Source organism: Molossus molossus, unplaced genomic scaffold, assembly GCF_014108415.1.
Source record: "Molossus molossus isolate mMolMol1 unplaced genomic scaffold, mMolMol1.p scaffold_m16_p_14, whole genome shotgun sequence".
In the NCBI taxonomy this organism is placed as follows: domain Eukaryota; kingdom Metazoa; phylum Chordata; class Mammalia; order Chiroptera; family Molossidae; genus Molossus; species Molossus molossus.
Genome location: NW_023425349.1, coordinates 51,143,123 through 51,160,115, shown reverse-complemented (window position 1 = coordinate 51,160,115; position 16,993 = coordinate 51,143,123). Strand labels below are relative to the sequence as shown.

At 37.9% G+C, this 16,993-nt stretch overlaps 1 non-coding gene across 1 annotated transcript; it reads left to right on the top strand.

The window, feature by feature from the left end:
• Window positions 1-1,744: 1,744 nt before the first annotated feature.
• Window positions 1,745-1,881, top strand: LOC118630346. Its single transcript, XR_004959588.1, has one exon. It is a non-coding gene; the product is annotated as a U8 small nucleolar RNA (small nucleolar RNA).
• Window positions 1,882-16,993: the final 15,112 nt, after the last annotated feature.

The window sequence follows — 16,993 nt, the reverse complement described above, 5'->3', positions numbered from 1 at the left end:
GTATGATTTCAATAGTTTTAACTTTACTGAGGCCTCTTCTTATGGCTTTAATATATGATCTGTCCTGGAGAGTGTCCATGTGCCCCTGAGAGAATATACATTCTCCTGTCGTTAGGCTGGGTGTTATACAGATGTCTGCTAAGTTCAGTTCATTCGTAGTGTTGTGAAAGTCTTCTATTTTTTGTTGTTGTTGATCTTCCTAGTTATTCTTTTCATTATTGAAACTGGGATATTGAATTCTCCAACTATTGTTGAGTTGTCAGTTTCTCTTTCAATTCTGTCAGCTTTTGCCTCGTGTATTTTGGGGCTTGCTTTAAAGGTGCACATTTGTTTATAATTGTTTTATCTTCTTGAGCGGATCAATCTTTTTATCATTGTAAAATATCCTTCTTGTCTCTATTTTTTTATTCTGATATCACTATAGCCACTCTGGTTCTCTTTTGGTTACCATGTGTGGTGTGTCTTTTCCCATTCATTTTCTTACAAGATATTTATGTTTGTGAATCTAAAATGTGTGTCTTGTATATAGTGTATAGTTGAATTACATCTTTAAAAAAAATCTAGTCTTCCAATCTCTGCATTTTAATTAAAGACATTAATCTATTTAAATATAATGTAATTATGAATAAGGAATCACTTATATCTGCATTTTGCTCTTTGTTTTCTATATATCTTACTTTTTTTGTTTGTTTCTCTATTTCCTCATTACTGCTTTCTTTTTTATTAAATGTCTCATAGTATATCATTTTAATACCTTGTCATTTCTCTTATTATATTTGCTATTTTTAGTTACATTTTTGTTGGGTTTCCTAAGGATTGCAATGAAAAACTCTAACCACTGGTGTGCCCAGTGGTTAGAGTGTTGGTCTGCACAATGAAGGTCGGGGGTTCAATTCCTGGTCAAGGGCATGTACCTGGGTTGCAGGTTCGATCCCTGGTCCCAGCTAGGGTGCATGCGGGAGGCAACTAGTAGATGTGTCTCTAATCAATGTTTCTCTCTTTTTTCTCTTCCCCTCCCTCCCTTCCACTCTTTCTGAAAAAAAAAAAAAAAATCAATGGAAAAAATATTCTCAGTGAGGATTAATAACAACAAAACATCTTAACTTATGACAATCTAGTTTATAATAAAAACAATTGAATTACAGTAGTGTACAAAAACTTTCTTCTTTAGCTCCCCATCCCATCCTTCCCCCTTTTGGCTGTTGCAGTCAAACATATTACATCTTTATGTATTGTATGTTCATTAACACCACAATAATCATTCTTTATACAGTTGTTTTTAAAATCACACAGGAGATATATATAAAGAGTTTCAAACTAAAAAATACATTTAAACTGCTACTTTTACCAGTGCTCTTTATTTCTTCATGTGGATTAGAGCTACACAGCTCAATTACTGTCTGAGTCTCTGCCAAGAACTTCTCCAGAAAAGAGGGCACCAGTAGCCCCTGTGGGCTGCAGCCAGCAGAGCGCTCTGTAGGACGGGAGCCCCAGGGTGCTGGAGGACCAGGTGAGTCCTCCAACCTTCTAGGCTTCCAGGCTGGTGCTGTAAGAAGAGGGGTGCTCCACCCTGGGAAGATGGCTTGCTAGCAGGCTTCCTCCTCTCCCAGACAGACTGAATCCCCATTGACCAGACAAGAAAATTGGGACTTAGAGAAGTGGCTTAGCCCCAAGTCCCACAAGAGTTAGTGGCCTGGGGCCTCCACGAGTAACACTGCCTTTTAGACAAACTGCAGTCCCTCCTTCGTAAGGTGGGATAATCCTGACCTGTTCCTCCTTTTGGAGGGCAGATTGGAACATGATGATTGGAGTTTGCATGATTTGTGATTATCGTTTCTGCAGTAATCAGGACTTAAATCACCCTGATTGCTCCTTTCTGATTCTTAAAAAAATAAAGTGCAGTCCCTCCAAATAATGCTACCAAAGTGCTGACGGCACTCCTCCGCCCTGCAAGGAAAGGAAAGTGTCTCTGGGAAGACGCCTGCGCCTAGAATACTGGACTCCAAACAATGTGGGGCCAAGCGGAAACTGCTTGAGAAGCAGGTGGGACTGCCACACTTTCCCAGTGACAAAGGCATCTCCTCGACCCCATCAGGCTCACCTGAGCTCTCTTTTCAACTAAACCTCAAACCCTGGACTTCTGTGTCCTTCCTTGTAGAGCCCAGTTCTAGCAAGAATGTGAAGTCAGTTTAGTCAGAATCCCCCGTCCTCTGTGTCTGATCACCTCTGTCTCTGATCCGCTCAGCTTCTTTATCCTCCATCTTCTCCTAGTGTTGTCTGATCACCCTGGCCAGCCTTCAGCAAGGTCTGCTAGGTCGTTGTAGCCAGAGTCCCCCTTACCCCTTATGTTTCTTAGTAACTTTCCTTCCACTGCCCTGGCAGGAAACTCCCACTGGCTATAAATGCCCCCTTTTTCCTGTATTCAGGGCAGAGACAAATCTCCACCCTGTCCACTGCAGTGGCACCTGTACTTGTCAAGATGGTTCTGAATAAAATTTGCCTTCTTTGTCCGGCTGGTGTGGCTCAGTGGTTGAGCATCGATTCATGCACCAGGAGGTCGCTGGTTCGAATCCCGGTCAGGACACATGCCCAGGGTGTAGGCCAAATCCCCAGTAGGGGGCATGCAGGAGGCAGCCAATCGATGTTCTCTCTCATTGATGTTTCTGTCTCTCCCTCTCCTTATTTCCTTTCTCTGTAAAATCAATAAAGGAAAAAATAAAATTTGCCTCCTTTAATGATGTCTTAAGTAATATGTATATATATATTTTTGGCACCACCTAAATCAGAATTTCAACTGCAGTCTTAGAACCAGACACGTTGAGCATCATAAAACAATGATCCTGAAAGGGAACATACATGGCTGTTTCCTATAAGTCCCTCATTAAAAAAAAAAAAAAAAAAGTTGAGGTAAAATACACCAAACATAAAACGAGCAATTCAGTGGCATTTACTGCATTTACAATGCTGTGCAACCACCTCTATCTAGTTCCAAAACACAGTCATCTCCCCAAAGTACACCCATACCCATTGAGCAGTTACTCCTCTGTCCCTCTCCCTGGCTTCTGGCAATCACCAACCTGCTTACTCTCTAAGGATAAAAAAAAAAAGTTGGTGGAATAGCTGGACCTTGAGCCCAGCCAGGTCAGCTTAGTGACAGAGGCCGTGTTCTCCCATCAGCTTCACAACCCGGCGCACACCTCCCTCTAAGGAATAGTTAGAATGTTTTTTTTCTATTAAAAATCCAGGATGGTCTTTTCTAGAATTTTGAGTGTCATACATTAGCTTCGTATTACAAGGTCTTTCCTCTTCCCTCTTTGGCTCAAAGCCATACTGATTAAATGAAAGGGTATGGTGACAACTTGTTCTTTCTATGATTCTCATTTCCTCAACCGTATCTTAGTGCAGCAATTTCCAGCCGTTTTCATCTCAAGGCTCACATAAACTAATTACTAAAATTCTGCAGCATGCCAAAAGAAAAACAATTTTTTGCTGATGTGACAAAAAAATAGTATAATTTTTATTCATTCACACTGGATGGCTATTGTGTTGGCTGTTGTCATTTTTTTAATTTGATAGTCCAAGTGAAAGAGATCAGTGCCCCTGACTCAGTAGTCAGGTACTGCATGTTTTAAAAATTCTTGCAGCACACCAGTTAAAGATTGCTTTCTTAGTGCTCTAGTAGTCAAGCAATTGCAATTGTTTAAAATCAGCTTCTTATTTAGACTTAATGTAAAATCCTAGAAAATGAGTAAAAGTAGCAGTGGAGTAGAAACAATACCAAAATTAGAATCTGAAAACCCGATTTCCAGTCCGGTTTCTGCCCCTTTCTATCTATGTGCTCTTGATCAAGCCTTTTCAATTTTTTAACTTATCTTAAAAAAAATTAAGGTTAATTTTGCTGTTGTTGTTAATCTTCACACGAGGATATTTTTTTCCATTGATTTTCAGATAGAGTGGGAGGAAAGGAGGGAGAGAAAGACAAACATTGATGTGAGAGAGACACATAGATGGATTGCCTCCCGTATAACCCCATCTGGGGCTGGGTGTCAAACCTGCAACCTAGGCACATGCTCTTGACCGTGAATTGAACCTGAGACCCTTTGGTCTGCTCTGAGGACCATCGCTCTAACTGCTGAGCCAAATCAGTGAGGGCAAGATTAATTTTTAATTGATTAATTTGCTTAACTTTAAATTGTCAATAAGGGTTTCCCCTGTGCCTCCCCTCACAGAACAGATGGAAAATTAAACTGGTCCATTTAGTAAATAATTCAGTGCAAACAAAACAAAATAACCCCAAACAATGTGTCCTGAGTTCTCTCATTTTTATTTATTTATTTATTTACTCCTGGCCCGAGGATATGTTTATTGATTTTTTAGAGACAGAGGAAGGGAGAAAGTGAGAGAAAAAACATTGATGTGAGAGAGAAACATCGTTCGGCTGCCTCCCATTCGCGCCCTGACTGGGGATGGAACCTGCAACCTAGGCATGCGCCCTGAGAACTGAACCCTGCAATCTACTGGTGTACAGGACGACTCTGCAACCATTTGAGCCACCCAGCCAAGGCATGAGTTCTCTCACTTTTAAATCAACGTCTAAGAAAACCCTTAGAGTACCATGTAAGAATATTTTAAGAATTTAGTTGATTTATCTTTGAAAAATTAAGCCCAACTGAGCTCTCTTTTTGCTTTGCATGTTTTTGCTTTGGAATAGAGCAGCAATTTTTAACCTGTGTGCTGCAGGAATTTTTAAAACATGCAGTACCTATTTATTCAGGGACACTGACCTCTTTTGCCTTAGATGGTCAAATAAAAAAATGACAACAGCCAGCACAACTATCCACTGTAAATGAATCAAAATTATACCTGTTTTTTTGTCAGATTAGCAAAAAATATATTTTTTGGTGTGCTGCAGAATTTTAGTGGTTAGTTTATGTGTACCTTGAGATGAAAAAGGTTGAAAATCACTGGAAGAAAGGATCGTTTTTGTTTAAATAGTGGCAAGTGTACCAACCTATTTATGTTAAAAGTAGATATTTAAGACATACTCGGAGGGAAATGACTCTTGAATACATTTACTCTCCCTTTCAGTTCATACATTGCAATTATGAGCTAAGTGAATGAATAGTCTTTAGTAGTTATGAGAGCCCTGGTTGCTGATTTTCCTAGCAATGCATAGCTTGAGAAGAAGCCATTTCCTTCCTCAGTCATCCCCACAGTTCTTTATTTTCTGGCTCTAAATAGTACCCATGTTTGTTGCACCAGCAGATTATAGCTGGAACCACCTTGACCTGGGTCAGAACAAACCGAAGAGGAATGAAATAGAGCTGACCCCTAGCTTCTGAGTGCCAGAGCCAGCAAACATGCACCCTTCCCCTTCAGACCTTTTGCTCCTGGGTTTCAATTCTTTCCTCCTGATCTCGAATTTCTCCTACTTTCATGGGCTGGAAAAATTCATTTACACGTTGGCCTGGAAATCTGGATTTGGTGGTCATTAGTGTGGGTGCAGAAGCTGTGAGTGATGATGATGTCCTCTTGGGAGAGCGAATAAATGTGAAAGAGAAGAATGCCATCAGTAAGACAATGCCCTGAATGAAAGACCTCATTTATCATGTCAATTTTAATGTCTTGCCCCAGTTAATTTTCTTATTGGTATTTGAAATGTTTTCATTAGCTAATTATATACATAAATAAAGCCTGACATTTACCATAAAATAAAAAGATTTAAGATCCTTGAAAAGAATAAGTAGATATAACTGTTCTCAGAGTGGGAGGGGTCTTCTTAAGTATGTCACCGAAGGCAGAAAATATGAAGAAAAAAGATACACACACACATACCCCAAGTTTGAAAGACGGGGAAAGAAAAAAGACTTAGTGAGCCGTATGACATAAAAACAAAGAACATGTTGTTGATTATTATTGTTCAAAAGGGAATTTTTTCCCAAAGAGTGAAAATGTATTATTGTTTGTTTGTTTTAGAGAAAGAGAGAGAGAGAAACATCAATTAGCTGCCTCCTGCACACGCCCTACTGGGGTTTTTGGTAATAAAACCTGCAACTTGGATTCCTTTTCTTATTTGCTGCAACTAAGAGTTGGGTCCTCCCAAAGGAGTTTTAGAAAGATAGAATAGAATTAGCAGAACCAAAATAAATGTATTAGTCAAAATATGCAATTTAAAATAGTTCTTCACCAAACAAATTATCAACTATTTTTTTAAAAATGTCAATACTCAGTATTATCAGATACTGTTGATTGCCTACCAAAATCTACCCCACCTCAACTTCTTCCTCATGGGTAGAGACCTGTGTTTACTCTAGGGTAAAATCCAGATTGGTTTAAGGTTTAGCTATAAACTCCTCCGGATAGTCCCATTCTCCTTTTCAGCGACTGGGTTAAGAGAGGGCATGCTACTCATTTCCAGCCAATGAAACTGGAGAGAAGTCTGCTAATTGGGCTTCTGGGAAAGATCTTCTCATCTGACAAAGGAGAAAAGAGGAGATGTGATTTTATTTTGTTTATTTATTTATTTTTACCTCTGGTTATGTCTTGCTAGGATGTTCAACCCAGAACTGCTTCAGCTATCTTGTAACCCTGACATCAAAGTAGAGAGAATAAGAATGACATTGTTGAGCCACTGAGTCAAGCAGTCTTGAAAACTGGTCTACCACTGGTCCTTTGTTAAATGGGATATTTTTCTTTATTAATTAGTCTCCACTGGGTTTTCTGTTTCTTTTAGCTGAATGCAACCTGATGTGGTGCCAAATGGAGGTGGGTAGGTAAACAGGATCCATTCATGTGTAAAGACTTGTAAGCCACATAAGGAGTTATGATTTTATTCCAAGAGCCATGAAGCCATTGAATTATTTTAAGCTGGAATATGACATAATGCTACTATTACTTCCTGGTGTCTGTGTGTAGAATGGGTTGTAGTAGAAGCAGGGAGAATAATTAAGAATCTATTATCAGACCCTGGACAGTGTGGCTTGGTCAGTTGGGGCATCATCCCATGCACTGGAAGGTTGTGGGTTCAATCCCTGGATGGGAGGCAACTGATCATTGTTTCTCTCTTTCATCAATGTTGTTCTCTCTCTCTCTCTCTCTCTCTCTCTCTCTCTCTTCCTCCCTTCCTAAAATCAATTTTTAAAAAAGTATCTATTGTCAGAAGAAGCATGGAAATAATGGCAATAAATTGGGGGAAAAATAGACCCAGTCAAGTTATATTTTGGAGGTAGAATGAATAGTTTTTTCTAATGTATGTTGGTGGTGGTGGTGATGAGAGAAATCGCAAAACAAGTATAAATCTCAAAATAGTTTGTTACATATATAAGTCTGGAGTTTAGAGATAAAGTCTAAGCTTGATATTGTATCCAGAAAATGATATAAAACATTGATTTACTTTTCCCATTGAGTCACCACTCACTCTACTTAGAGTCTTTCTTAGATGCACATTCAAGGATCAATTTTTGTTTTTCTCATTGTCTGCCCCCCACACCCTCAGGACTTTTTCTATTACCCTAGTTTTCCCCCAAGGTTCTGAATCTGCATGCTGGAGAGGCTGAGTCACATCCTTCAGATTCTGTGTATTACTGGTCTTTGGGATGCTTTGTGATGAAATATTTATAAGACAAACTTTTCTTTTAGCAAAACTCTAGTACATTATTGTGTTAACAGTTAGCAAGAGCTAGAAAAGAAAGGAGAGCCAAAGGGGAGGAAAAAGATGTCCTTAAGTATAGCATTCATACAAAGAAGATACTGGGAAATGAACACACTTATGTACTGCTGGAGGAAGTATAAATTCTTACAACTTCTCTGGAGGGCTATTTAGGACAGAGATCAAAAGTCGCGAAGATATGCTTAGCTTTTGATCCATAAACTCAATTTCTAAATTTTTTCATCATGTAAGCATGAAAATATTTAATTACAGTATATTCATGGCCACATTCCTTATAATGATGAAAAATAGGATATTTAATAATAGGGTCCATTGTATGGATAACTTTTAGTTGTAGAATGTTAACATATTAATGTTAATATGTTATTGAATAAAGAAAGTTACCAAGTGGTATGTAAATTGTGATTACATTAGGACAACCAAAATATTAACAGTGCTGATGGTATTGTGATTTTTCTTTCCCTCCCTTTGCCATCTCTTCCTCTTTCCCTTCCTCCATTTCTTCTTTATTTTCATTTCTTTCTTATTTTCTATACTGCATAAAAGATTTTTTTAAATCTTAAGAAAAAAATTGCTGGTACTTGAATAATATATTGCTAATTGACAGAGTTGGGAGCTCTATTATAGATAATAACATGAATATTAGCAATCATGATTAATACTAAACAGGGAATTGGCAATGCAAATAGAGAAGTAGACGTTATATTTAGCAAATCATTATTTTACCTAATGTTTCCACTAAAAATATTTGTTGACATATTTATGTCTCAAATGATTGAAAATGGACATCTGGACTGAGTCATGGTCCATCTCAGAGTTAAATGTGGTTGCGATCCTTGCACAGTGGGAATGAAAGAGAACAACATCTAGATGGGGGGGTCTTGAGAGCTCAGTGGAACTGTGTGGTGTTGCTTATTCTCTTTAATTCAAGAGAACCCAGTTATAAGTGTTCTTAAAAAGGTTCCCTCGGGGCAAATGTGGGTGCCTCCATCTTTACTTCCACTATTCCCTCTGATTGTAGAAAGTCTGCACTGGAAATGAGACGAAACTCATGTGGCATATTTTGGAGGCCTGTGAGATTCACAACACTATTCTATGCATTTCTATCTTCTCACCTTTCTTTCTATTTTTTTTTAATCCTCACTGGGGGACATTTTTTTTGCATTTATCTTCAGATAGAGCAGGAGAGAGAGGGGGGAAGAGAGAGAAAGAGAGAAACATTGATGTGAGAGAGACACATCAACTGGTTGCCACCCACATAACCCCAACCAGGGCCAGGGACAAACTGCAACCAAGGTATATGCCCTTTGTGGGAACCAAACCCAGGACTCTCCGGTCCATGGGCTGATTTTCTAACCAGAGCCAAACCGGCCAGGGCTCCTCATCTTTCTTATGTTGCTCTTTCTGCCTATATTGCTTTTCCCCCCTAAACTCTTCCTAGACCCAACTTAAAAAAATGCTACCATAAACAGTCATCTGTTTATAAATTCCTTGGACCAGAGACTAAAGTCTTCATAGTCATCTGCAAAATATATAAGCTCTACCTATTCAATCTGAGAAATGGGAGGTGTATGACCGTTCTATTGCCAATGTCCGTTGTAAGCTCAGGTTGATGGAAAGACCAGACACATGCTCCTTAGGTAAATCAAATGGGGTTTAATTATCTAAGTGATATAAAAGGAAATAAGTACAGTCATAATACACATCACAGAGGTCAGCAACATCAGTCAGGACAGATGGAGTTTCTGATTTCTGAAATCTCTACTACTGGGTACACAGTTGCAGATGATGACATGAGTAAAAGTCATATTAGTTCTTCTGGAGACTTAATGGTCTTTCTCTTTACATCTAGATTTAAATACACGAGACTGGATTGGTTCGCTAAGTAGACTAGGCTGGGGCCACTTCTTTAGAGATAGGAACACTCCTTAAAGTCAGCTTTATACTGTGGAAATAAGTGAGGACCAACCAAATGAGAACAAGCAAAGGGTATTTATTCAGACCTTGCTATAGCAAGGGAATCAACTACTACCATCACTTGAGTTTTTTGGCAGAGACTAAAGGCAGGCAGAGGAGTGGAAAAAGAGAAGACTTTAGGTATGCCATGATCGGAGCCTGTTGCCATGGAGAAGTGGTAGATAGGCTAAGGACAAACATTAGGAATGCTACCATTTATTAATCAAGTCCTGGTCATTTGAGATTGATCGTTGCAGGGGTTATTGTTTGGCTTTATGGACCATCACTAGAGATACCAGTGTGACTTTCTGCAAGTCTGACATAGCAGGCTCTAGCTTCTTGGACTGGTTGATATCCTGGGCAGGTTATTTCAGGTTATGGGTCAGACTTCTAATGTCTAGTCACTGTTATTTGTATATTCAGTCTCTCAATATAACATACAATATGGTTATAGTAGGCAGTATAATACAGTAGAGTAAACCTGAGCATGAATAGTCCCCATTCATCACTTTTGATCTCTCCAGACTGCCACATCCTGATCCACGTATATTGTATTCTTAAATAGCACTGCAGAGTCAGAAGAGAGGATACTTTACCAGAGCCTCTGGGAGTCATGCTAATAAATTCTTAGATCAGTTACAAAATGTATTCTGCAATTGGAAAAGTCACATGAGCAGGAAATGGAAGGCAAACGGACGTGATGGCTTGTTTTTCTCCCAAACCACCTTTATAGCCATCATGTTTTATTCTTTTTTTTCCCATTTTTTATTAATTTATTTTTGTTACAGATGTTTCTCCTCCCCTGCCCCCAGACACCCTCCCCCCCATCCCATCCCCAAAACCCAGCATTGTCGTCTATGTCCATTGGTTATGCATACATGCATAATTTCTTTGGTTCATGTCATCCACCCCCCTGCCCCTCTTCTCTGAGGTTTGTCAGTTTGAACCATACTCCTTTCTATGTCTCTGGGACATGTTTTATTCTTAATGCAACCGCTAAGTGAGTCTTTGAAATGATTTAGGACTGTCATCCAGACAGAGCTTTTCTTTTCTGGAATTGCAGTGATAACTTGGGCATCTTGTTGAAGGATTTGAAGATGATTTATGCTGGCAGTGAAATTGCCTTTGGACAGGATACTATGTGCAGGTGTTCACAGACTCATCCTGGGAATTGTGGAGGTGCTGCTATATCCCTGGCATGGGAGTTTGGAATGAAGCAAAAAACACTGAAAAGTTTATCAACTAGCCTGACTGGTGTGGCTCAGTGGTTGAGCATCCACCTGTGCACCAAGAGGTCACTGGTTCAGTTTCTGATCAGGGCACAAGCCCAGGTTATGGGCTTGATCCCCAGTGAGGGGCATGAAGGAGATGGCCAATTGAAGTTCTCTCTCATCAATGTTTCTATCTCTCTTGCTTCCCCTCTCTCTGTAAAATTGATAAAGAAAAAAATATTTTTTAAAAAGTTCATCAACTGATCTTTCTTTCTTGTGTTTTGTTTGAACAGAAAGAGGGATTGTCAACTACTGAACTGATTTTTATATATGCACTTAAAATGAATCACTTGGGTGGCTCTCATCAAAGAGTAATAAGTAGCAATAGCAAAACTTTGGCAATGCTTTCTTACCACTCATTTAGAAACATTTCTGCTTGTACTGCCAGAGGCTGTAATGCTTAAATTCCCCCCACTCACTGAGATTTCATATGAATCCCATGTCTTAAATAATTTCAAATGAGACTGAAGAACAAACTAATTTAAACTCAGTCCAATCAAGTATTTGTTGATAGCAAACCTTGTTATGTAAACACTGTCATCTTACATAACATCAAAAAGTGACATTTCATTCCTGATCTTGAACCATAAGGGAAGTACAGGTTAGATAACATGTTGGAAAATCATAGGAACCACTAGAAAATTAAAAATAGAATGTATACTCTTTGAAATCAATGTAAAATACAATAGCAAATATTACATAGTCCATACAGTAGATAGAAATAAAAGGAAAGCAAGAAGACATTGAAAAGAAGGAAAGATAATGTAACTAAATAACAAATAAGTTATGACATGAAAAAAATGGTTTTAATGCCCTTTTGAAAAGCAAAGATTAACTATATTCTAACTATAAATGAGCTCCATCCTATATAATGCTAGGTGGCTAAGACCAAAAAGAGGAGCAAAGATGCACTTGGAAAATACAAATAACCAGAGTACATGTTGCAATGTTGATATCAAACAGGTATAATTCAAAATCAAAAGAATTAAAATGGAAAGAGGAAGATAGTTTCATATTGATGAAAAGAGCGATCAAAATGTCTTCTTTTTAGCAAAGACCGTAGAACTAGCTTCATTGGAGAGCATAGACCAGCAGACTCTTCTCAGCCTCCTCCTCTACTTACGTCAGTCATAACATTCACCTTGCCTTCTTCCCAATTCATTTGCCGCCTATTAGGGATACTTTCTGTATTTCAAGATATGTCTCATCATCTTTAGAATTTTTTTTTAAAATAGTACTTTCTATAATATCATTTATTTTAGTTTTCTATTGGTACATAACAAGTTACCATAAATTTAATGGCTTTAAACAATACTTGTTTATCCGTTCACAGTTTTATAGGTCAGAAGTCTGAGTGGGCTTTATTGGCTTCTCTGACTGGGGTCTCACAGTGCCATGTGGCTGGACTAGGCTCTTGTCTGGAATTCCTGAGAAAGAAATCCCTTCCAAGCTCATTCCAGTTGCTGGCAGAATCATTTTCCTTACAATCAGAGGACTGAGGTCTCCATTTCCCTCCATCTGGCAGCCGTGATTCACCCCTGCAGCTCCTACAGGCCACTCCCCCACCCTTCGGGGGACAACCATCTTCAAAGCTAACAGTGACACCTTGACTCTTTCTGTTTCAGATCTCTCTGACTTTCACTCTGCCACCGGCCACAGAGAACTGCTTTCAAAGGGCTCTTGTGATTAGATGAGGTCTACCAGGTAATATGCCTTTTGATTAACTTAGTTAAAGTCAACTGATTAGTACTCTTAATTACATCTGCGAGATCTCATTTGTCATGTAATGTAACACAATAACAGGTGAGATGCTGCATCCATCATATTTATACTTCCTGATTACAGAAGGAAATCTTGATGGGGAGCATAGATTTTAGGATTATGCCTACCACATCACTTTTAGCTTCTGTCCACTTACTGCCATATGAATCCTGAAGGCTCAGCAGCCTTTACAAATATTTTGGAGTCTCTCTCTTAATTTTACCAAAATTTAAATTTTTGTTTTTCACACTTCCTGTGGCTTTCAGAAGATTTCTACGATGAGAGAGAGGGAAATTGCTGATTAATGTATCCAGGTTCACATTGAAAGTTTCTCTGACCATTTTTGATACTGATTTATCTCCTGATTAGATTGTTTTTGGAATCCAAGACTTGTTTCTTTAGAATTTTCATTTAGAGTTCTCTTACATGCTGTATCTCATAATTTCAACATCTGAGTTGGATGGTGATGGTGGGAGCTAAATCTGTTCTTTGTTGGTTTTTTTGCTTATCACAGCTTATTTTCTTCTATGTTTGCCAATCGTTTCTTGTGAGCTCACATTAGTTGAATTTAATCTGGGGGAATTCTGAGAGTCTAAACTGGGGATATTTTTCTTCAGAGAGGATTTGTATTTTCAAAGGCCTCTGGCTTAATGTAGGAGGCTTGATATAAACTCTCCAACCTTGCCAGAAGCCCACAGCTTAGTCTCCAGATTGTAGTTCTGATCCTAGTATTAGCATCAGGGCATATATTTTGAATTTGTTTATTTCTCCTTGATCTGGTTTCAGGTCATATGTATTCCATTTCTTCCTCCCCCTTCACTTCCTACCTTTCTCCTATCCTTTCTTTCTTCCTTCTCCGTGCTTAGCTTGTGCTAATAAATGTATGGGACACAGTAGCCCCATTGTACTGTGCACTGGTCAGAGTGAAACACTATGCTCTCTTCCGAGCAGCCCCTTTAAGAGGGTCACGATCCAAGCAACACACATCCAGAGGTGTCAGCCGTCATAAAGGTAGAACAGATGCTTTTTTTACTTTGTTCACCTGAGAAAGCATGTCAACTCTCTTAAAATATCTGAAAGGATCTCATGAAGAAGAGAAATAAGAAATATATTTTATGTTCCAAAAACAGAACCAACAACTGCATCTAGTAATAAGGTTCAAGTTAGCTCAACGTAAGATGGAACTTATGATTATACTTGTACAAAATTGGAACAGGCCACCTTTGTGAAGTGTGAGCTCTCTCCTCTGAGCTCACTGGAGGTAGGAGAAGTATCCTCAACAGTATTTTAGAGGCCAGGTGTACATTTCTGCTTTGGCTAAAATGCTATACCAAATAACATTTACTACTTCTTCCAGTGAGCTCTGATTCTAGGCTTACTTATTCCATGATTGTTATAGATTTAGATAGAAAATAAGAAATTATAGCCATCTGAGAAAAACTTTTATCCCACATTCTACTATAATGGATGGAAGTGTTGTGCCACAGTATTAAGAAACTTTTCAAATTGGTGAGTCAGAGTAATCATTAATATTTTACTTTCAAAATAGTCTTCCTTGTAATGTGCCAAGAAAAAAGGCAATTAATTTTTACACAAAATATTCTCATACATATCCATACTGAAAGAAAATATGATTCATTTTTCAATAATGATACAGTTCATTCAGAAATAGAAATTTAGTTCCCATTAAACTAAATAGACTAGACACTGGTAAATGGCAAGCAATGGCACAGCATGGGCTATATAATTAAATTTAATATATATTTTATAGTAGTTTCCTTTAATAGTAAGACTGACATTCTTAAGAGAATTGGGTATAGTTTTTTTTTTTTACTATTTTTGTAGAGGATATTGAGGTCTTGGTATTTTTTCTCGAATTGTATATGAAAATAAAGTCATATTTGTTCTAAAATCATAGCTTTGGTGAAAACAGAGCATTTAACCTTCCACTATGGAGGAGAGTTTATGTTGAAATGTTTTAGAAATCCAGATACCTTTTCTCATCTCTGGATTCTAGAATGACAAGAGACTTGTGAGGAAGAAAGACTCAAGTCCTCTAGTTCTGTCAGGGTCAATGGACACACCAAAAAGGTATGGGGTTGAGAAAGGAAAATCAATCCAGACACGAAGAGGATGAGAGCAAAAGTAAGGCAAAAGGTGAGCCAGAGATCTTTAAGACAAAAATAAAATTTGATCCCAAGGCAAAGGGACAAGAGATTCAAGTAATTTGATATTTTATGAAATCCCTGGGATATGGAATTGTATAATTTCAGATGAAGTCAACAAGGGAAGACTTTTGGAAAATTACTGCTGATCTAACATACAGCTACCTAATGCCTTAGGTGGAAAAGTCAAACATATCCAGAGGGGGAAAAGTTAGAGAGGTAAAGGCTAAGCTGAAAAAAAAAAAATTGTCCTACACTGCTTGAGACCAGACTCCTCTCCTGCAGAGAATGAACATATACACATACATGGTCTGTAGTAGAATGAGAATGAGAATATTTCTTAGGATCTAAAGAATATAAGACTGGCTTCTGGCTTGGTTTCTTATCATATATATGTGATTCAGTTTACTCATTTAAAAATAGAAATGATCCCTGGCCGCTGGTGCTCAGTGGATAGAGTGTCGATCCTCAGACCAAAGGGTAGCAGATTCGATTCTCAGTCAAGGGCATATACCTGGGTTGCAGATTAAATCCCCAGCCCTGGTCAGGGTACGTGCAGGAAGCAACCAATAGATGTGTCTTTCTCACATCCTCTCTCACATCAATGCTTCTCTCCTTCTCTCTCTCTCCCCCTCTCTTTTCCTCCCTCCCTCCCTTCCACTCTCTCTAACAACAACAACAACAACAACAACAACAACAAAAAATCAATGAAAAAAATAACCTCAGGTGAAGATTAATGAAAGGAAGAAGAAAGAAAGAAAAAAACAGTATATACCCCACATAATTTTTGTAAGGGCCAAGTAAGAAAGTATATGTAAAAATATTTTATAAAGTGATATATGGATAGATGGATGTCTTATTGTTACTATTTACAGTAGGTATCTGTTGTTTTTGCCTATTGGGCATGCTTTCCTCTTATTTTGAAAATAGGAACTTAGTTTCCCCTTTAGTCCAAACCCATACTTTCTGTCTAAATAGCTCAGTAGGGACAGACCTCATCCCTGGCAGGGAGACCATGACAAAGACTGAGCTGGGAAGAATAGCATATTACCACTGGGATATTTTCAGAACAATTATATGAGTCAAGTCAGGCTAAGTGGTGTCTAGGACTTTTGTTGGAATTAGAGGAAAGAGGAACACTTTATGTAGTGAGAGTGGAAGGCGAGTGGAACTTGGTGGCCATTTGGGGAGGACTTGCCTAAGAATAAGCTAAGCCAAGAAGCAAAGCAGAACCAAAACATAGGGCAAGAGCATCCCCAGAACATCATCAAACCCGAGTGTTCAGATGTGCTTGAAGCTAGAAGAGCCTCTGGAACTTCCAGTTACACGAATTCAAAAATTCCTCTTTTCATCCTAGCTAGTTTGATTTGGTTTCTATCAATTGTCACCAACATTGTACTGGCCAAGTCACTATTATTAGGGAAAATTTAACTAGAAATCATTAATGCTACTTTTAAAGTCTCTGTACCTGATTAATACTAAAGCAATTCTATGACTACTTCAAATTCAACCTTAACAACAGAGACTTTTTCATCATCTTCTATACTTTTTCCCTTCACAGATTCTGTCTTCCAGACTTGATGTAATAGGAAGGCCCTAAGGACATAAAGTAGTTTCCTAGTGGTCAAATTTTAATAGGTTTCTTTCCAAATAGTCTGGATTTCAGCCTGTCTTCTATTAATACTAATCTTTCACAATGTTTTAGTTGATTATGTTAATTTTTATTCATAATATTTTGATATTGTTTATTTACTTTTTCATTAATCAAACTTTTATTCAAAGTCCTATAAACCAGGTCTCAATCTTTATTACTTTTTTTTGGTAGGAAAGAAATAGGTTTAGGAACAAATGCACAGTAGACTTTCTAAAAAATAGCAACTAATTGAGAATTTAGTTAATATTTAATAAATTATTTACATGTTTTAAACTCAAAACAAAGCGTTCTTAACTTTTTTGGTATGTGTGAAATAAAACTTTTGAGAATCTAGTAAAATCTATGGACCTTTTTTTCTGAATAATAATTTTTAAATGAATAAAATAATACATAGGATTATAAAAGGAATCATAGTAGCTTATGTAAATGCTTAAAAACAAATTTATAATATAGTATTATATGTGCTTTTAAAAATTAATGCATTGATTAATAATTTCAACATGGATCTAATAATTAC